The sequence below is a fragment of the Plutella xylostella genome, chromosome 21 (assembly GCF_932276165.1).
Source record: "Plutella xylostella chromosome 21, ilPluXylo3.1, whole genome shotgun sequence".
In the NCBI taxonomy this organism is placed as follows: domain Eukaryota; kingdom Metazoa; phylum Arthropoda; class Insecta; order Lepidoptera; family Plutellidae; genus Plutella; species Plutella xylostella.
In genome coordinates this window covers 878,163-885,284 of record NC_064001.1, presented here as the reverse complement: position 1 = coordinate 885,284, position 7,122 = coordinate 878,163, and positions in this window count along the sequence as shown.

Sequence of the window (7,122 nt, the reverse complement as noted above, 5' to 3'; positions counted from 1 at the left end):
ACTCAATTCATATTGGTATACGTAGCCAAGTTACTGGGTACTTCCAATCTAATACACTATGTTCTTTCTAGTCAATTAAGATTGGTATATTTAGCCAAGTTACTTTGTATTCTTAGGCGGGTTTACTGGGTAACCATAGCTAAAATACTTTGTTGCAAGTACCATTTTAAACGACACATATCTATTATGCTATATATTTTCAGTATAAGCTGAACTATGACTTTACGTAAAGCCATTATACAAGGTCAGCTCATACTGAAAATATGTAGTTAGATATGTGGTCGTTTAAAATGGTACTTGCAACAAAGTATTTTAGCTATGGTTTCCCAGTAAACCCGCCTAAGAAAAAAAATGAAAGAAAATTATGTACATACGAAATAAGCTTTATTCAGTACACCATACAGTCATTTCAGGTAACAAACTACTCTGTTATAAGAATTAATCTTAAAACTAGTACACAATATCAAGAAACTGTGTTTGTTAATACATTGTTTACATAAAAAAACAAATGACAGTTATTGTAATGTTAGCAAGTTACTTTACATAAATTTATACTTTTAGTTGATTAGCCAGAACATAAGATAATAAATATAGAATAAGCTAAGATAATAGGTATGTAATGACCTAACTTTTATACAACCCAATAATACCGTCATATAAACTTTTAAATAGATCTAAATCAAACATAATTCACATTCATCATCGGGAAAATGATCATAAATGCTACACTCTAAACAGTTTTTACACCAAAAAAAATTAAAGTGCAATAAATTCTTTACATATTGTTCGTTTTCTATTATAAAATGTTCTGGTTGAGCTTCATTACAAACCGTCAAAAAATCACACCCAAAACACTTACTAGACAAAATAAAATGTGTCTTAACCCAAGGCCATTTTAAGTATTTCAGTAATTGGAAATGATTTTTAGTTAAAAAATTGTCAATATCTATGATCATCGATATCTTTGATGCGTAGGTCATATCAGGAATATATCGTACCTAATGTAATTTACACATTAAAGTAATATTAGACAATATTTTGCTTGATGAGAAGTAACTTAAGAATACAATTTAAACATCCATGCATCAATGGATTCACCGACAATAATTATAAAAGGTGACAGTGAGCCCATATTATAGAAATTTTGTTAGCTTACTTGTTACCATAGTACAGATATCGGAGTCTCCTCTGAACCTGAAATATAGATTATTAGCTATTATTTAGTTTATACCCCTTGTATATTGGTTATCACATAGGTATCATTTAAACTATAGATACTGCCTATGATGCTTAACAAAATTCCGTAAAAAACATAGGTAAGAATGAGAAAACATAGGTATTAGAATTTTTATACGAGTCGGGTAGGGTAGGGGTAGAATAGATAGACGTATTCAAAAGTACTTAAACTAAAGCAGACAAAAAATAAAAATAAACTGAACTCACCAGGACATATCCTTTCGGTTTTTAAGAGCAGCATATTCATTGAAGTATTGAGCTGTGGATAACTCTTTTGAAGCAATTATCCTTGTCTCTGTGGTCTCTTCACACCTTTGTTCTACAGCTGTCCAAGGCCTAAGCGTAATTGTGAAGCCTTAACAGTTTGTCTTCTTCATCTTTCTTATTAGTCCGTCTGGTAAACGAAAGCTTGGAGATAGAGGTGAAGACCTCCGCCTCGGGAGGAGCTTCAACAGACACGTCCGTCACGCGACTATGATTTGGGAGAAATGGCCGAAATCTCAGGCTATGTAGCCGATTCCTTGTTTATTTTTTATCAAGTTACTCGGATATAAATAGTATTCGCCCACTCAATTGTTAATTAATGAGCTGTGCTTATTTACCAATATATAGGTGGCACGGTTACATGCATCATAGTGAGTTATTTAATTTTAACTACGTTGATGTCTAAAATTAAATAAATTACTTCTTATCATTAAATAATAATGTAAGCTTGTTTATTTTTAACCAAACTCGTAACTGAAAATTTTAGCCAACTATGATTATATCCAAAATTAAATAACTTACTTATTATGAAACAATAATGTAAGCTTGTCTATTTTTAACCAAGCTCGGTGTAAACTATAGCCAACTATGATTATGACTAAAATTAAATAACTTACTTACTATGTAATAAATATGTAACTTGTTTAGTTTCAACCGAATATGGTTTTGGTAATTTTTAGTCGAGTTGGTAATTTAGAAATAGACGAGTACTTTGTTAATAATAGCCAAGAATATTTAGCAATACTTGCTTGTACAATATTAGCTAAGCTTAATTGCATAATTTAAATATGTCTTGATTGAATGCAGCTGAATAATTTTTTACCAAGCTAAATTGGTACTTTGCTAAAAATTATTTTTTTCAGTGTAGCTGTCAAAATATGCAAGCTGAAGTGGCAGTGGGCTGGTCATATCTGCCGAAGAACCGATAACCGTTGGGGTAGACGAGTTCTCGAGTGGAGACCACGAACAGGCAAACGCAGCGTGGGCCTGTAATTTCCACAAAGTTGTGGTCAGTTCTTGTCGCTGTTTCATGAATATTTCGTTTAAAAGTATTTAGCTTCATTTTACAGATAACATCTGCACAAAATAATAATAATTTGCTAATCGAAAATATTATTATTTAATAACCAATAACTGTATATTTGTATAACCTTTACAATGAGGGAAGGCGGTTTAATCTGAAAGTTTCCCTCATTATTGAGTCTCTCTGGGCGGCGGCGGCGGCGGCGGCGGTCGCGTGGAGCAGCCGGCCAAGTCAGAGTTTTCTACGCTACTACCGGGAGTTGTGATGGATACACTCGCGAGAAATGAAAAAATATGCTCACACCAAATAACACCAAGTTTTTAAAATATTTAATTTAGAATTTGAACATAATATTTGCACATAATTCCAGGTAGCAAGCAGCTTATAGATTGTGCTCATTACCATGTCACTGTAATTATAATATAAAGAAAACTATTGATAAAATTACTAAATTATCATTCATAACTACAAAATAATTTTAATAGGGCTTGGCTTCTATGAATTTTTTGGTGGGATTTTTATTAACTGGCAGTTTCAATGCTCTATCTATCGAAAGCTAACAGTTACTATCATACAAATTTGATAAATAAAAAGTTGCATTCTGTCAAAATTGTATGAAAATAACTGTCAGCTATCGATAGATAGAGTTATTGAAAATGGAAGTTAATGTTAATATATTATCATAATCGATCATGTTTTGTTGTATAGAACGTGATTACAGTATTGACAAGTAGCATTTAAATCTGCACTTATTTCCACCTGCCTAAGAAACAAAAGCTTAGATTAAAAGCTCAATTAGTTCAGTATTTTTAAATCGTAATTTCCTGTACCTAAGTATTTTTAAGCCGCAAAAACTTTCCGTCTGCGTCGTTTCTGTCAGTTCCAAAAGTTTTGGTGCTGACAAAGTTTCTCAACGGATCTCTAAAAATAGCAGTAAGTGGGGGGCAGGGGGGGGGGTCGCCTCGGATTATCAAGGAGGCGCCCTCTACAGGTGCTTCTCGAAACTTTGTTAATAAAAACGATATTGACTGAAAATTTCTGTGGCGGTTCCTCTCCACTCCATCGGTGGTAGGGAGACCATAGTTTCTTGAGACAAAACGAGATAGTATGGCAGTAACCAGCTTTTAATAATAATTATTATACTTAAATCCATTATTTTGTACCAGGCAACCAGGGACCATAGTTGTAAAATACAGCCGTGAGGGCACATAATATTATCTTAGTGCATTTTACTCATTTGAAAAGGGTGGCTGGCAAAAATACATACACATCATATCGTAGTAGCCAGAGGTGACTCGCAAGTGGCTGGCAAACTTTCAGTACACATTTACTGGGAAAAGTGGGTGGCTCATTTGCGAGTCACTCATGGCTGGCCCTTCGGAAATAACAGCCGTGAGCACGGCTCCATTGCGTTGCGTCGCGTCGCTATCGTATTTTTTTTGTGAAGACGCGACGTGTCGCATCGCCTAATACAAATAGAATTCGCATCACGCGTAGTCACCCTACTCGGGGAAGCAACTTTTAAATCTGCGTGTTTTTGTTAATGGCGATCGCTTGATAAGATAAAGCCGCCGCAATGTCACTTTGTGATTACATTTTTTATGTTTTAACTTAAAAATCTGTGTTTTCCCACGAGTCGTAGACTGCCAGGGTGGTGGCAACACTTTTTTGATGATTTTGCTAAAATTTTTAGGAATCCGAAAGGGGGTGATGCATGGTGTCACTGCAAACAACTTAGTTCTAAGACTTTGGAAAATTAGCGAAAAATATATTTGATTCTCTAAAATCTTTATTGTTACTGCACTTCACTTTTGTGTAATTTTAGGGATTAGAATGCAATAAGCACTAATAGCTGCATACACTTTCTCTTTATATAAATATAAATTATTTTATATAAATATTTTATATAAATAACAGTAACATAATAATTATTATATAGAATGTAAATGTATATGTCAGAATAACTGTAGAAATCACATACTAAACATACCGTTAGAAAATCAAAGGAAACATAATGCAAGGATTAGGAATTTATTCGTATATTTTCATGATTTTCTAGTACCAAGTAGATTCATTTCTTTACTTAATTGATGATTATCCCCTTATTATTATATTTCCCTCTCCGCGAATGTTCATGATTAAAAGATCAAGCAAAAAGTAAGCTCTTCACTAATAATTGGGATAATCTGTTCATCTGATAATCAAGGATTCCACTCTTCCACTATGGAATATTTCGTTAAAACATGCACTAATTTATATAATTAGCTCCCTTCTTATCTTATGCGTAAAGTAATTAGTAGATGCACACGCTTGTACTTTTAGTAAACCAATTTATAAAATGTTGCACTCTGGAGTTAAGTGACTCTGAAATCCTAATCCTATCCTAACTGCGAAAGTAACTATGTCTGTCTGTCTGTCTGTTTCAATTCAAATCGGTTCAGTAGTTTTGGCATGAAATAGTATCATGCCAAAACTACTGAACGGATTTGAATGAAATTTCGTATACATACTGTCTAGACCCTGGGAAAGAACATAGGCTACTAAAACTTTTTAAGGCGAAGCGAAGCACGCTGTTCCCGCGTAGTAGTAAAGATAGTATATAATAAATATCTTATTGAAGAGCCTATTTCCCTTATATATTTATTTATATATGGCTAACTTCATGTTTTAGTAAAAACAATTGTATAGAATATAACAGTATTTTTGTAGTAGTTACTGTATGATTGTAAAACGTTTTGCTCAGTTTTTTCACTGGTTCATTGCTGTGGACCTTTTTCGGGCTTTTTAAGTTTTCCATTGAAGGCCCCTTTTATACAGCGAGGCTAATATACATACACACGACTCCGTTTCAAAGCCAAAACAATGAAACTCCATTTATTAACCTTTTGTAGAGTTTTTTCATTAACCGTTCAGTTTTAGATCGATTCTCCCTTTGAAATTGGGCTTCCGAGCGAAGTCAAGAGAGAGTTGACAGGAAAAACCAATGTATACTAGGGTTCAAATTAATGTGGCTTGTTTGAGTTTTATTATTTGTGTGTGTTGTAAAGTTCCTAAATAATTTAGTCGTTATATTTATTATATTGCTCATTGAATTTCATGTTTGAATTACGAAAAATGATTTTTAAAAATTTAATGATTGCATGTATAATATATGACCGCGTTATCACGGCATTTCAAACCAGCAATAAGCAATAACAGTAGGAACTGTCAGGAAGGACTGGAGGTCTACCCTGACTCCGTGCATCAGGGGAGGGAAACACTCTTCTCACAATAATAATGTATAATGACATAATAGCGTTTGATCTGAAAATGTATGAAAATAGTTTCATACAAGTAATTTTATTTCCTCTTAAGGAACTGGTTCCAAAACTCAAGTTCTAAAAACAGCTGAAGCGTAATGCAGATGATGTTGACAACAAATGACGACCCTGAGTGTCCTCCGATACTGTGGCTTGTGACGAGGGTCCACGGAGTGACTCCAACATTATCTGGTCGCCTCACACACTCGCAGTACTTGCTTACAATGCTAAATTAAAAATGGCTGACGCTTTTGAATGTATTAAATATTTTAGCTGACAGCTGTAATCCTTTGGTTTGGGATGAGGAATGGAAGAGTTAGTTATTAATTATTTAAATGATTAGGTTATTAACAGAGCCGTTTTCTTATTCTTGTATTCTTATTAAACTAATTTGTTTATTGCATGAAATCGTAAATTAGTGTTTATAATTAATTTATCCCTCAACTACATACTTACTTATATTTATGTTCACTGTTTACTACTGTCTATGTGGAGACGGAGCTTTTTTTCTAAGAAATTAACACAGAACCTAGTGAAACAAACAAAAAACACCAAGTTTTAGGACCCGATGACAGTGTCATCAACGCACAGATACTTAAAAAAGGATAGCTACTTAGTTCGTCAAAAAACTAAATTGTCCCAATTTTATGTGCTGACATAAACCCAGAATAGTTTCATGGGCCATAAATAAATGGAGTTTAGAGCTGAAAGGGTCGCGGCAGATAATAGTTTCCGACTTTATAGTAAGGTTCTTTTCCCGCTTCATTTTAAGGTGGGTACATAAAAAAAGGTTATTTTCATGGCACTGTCTGCTATTGATTGCTTGCTTTTAGTTACGTTGATAAAAATAAGAATGGTTTTTAAGTAAGATAGCTTAGAAAAGATTAATTTTGATACAAGTTTGGAGTTGCTCTGAATAACATTTATGACTAGAACGGAAATTAAACATCATTTCGAGTACACAAAAACACACATAAATGGAACAAAAACCCCTTTATTATGTATGACAAAAGGAAGTACCAGTTAATTTTCACCCGGCAGGCTGAATGAGAAACAAATTTATTATACGGCGATCAAAGGGACCTGTGACTGACAACAAAGTCGTGCTTTACGTCAAATGACCACAGCTACGGCGAAACACAAAACCAGAGGCTCATTCGTTACCAAGCCATTTGCGCCGTTCCGTGCAGACAATAGCGGCTATATTGAGTGGGGGCTGTTTAACCGGTTCATATCGTGCCCTGAGGGTGATAGGAGTAGTTATTAGCATGTGATCCCGCGCCGCCGCCGCCGCCGCCG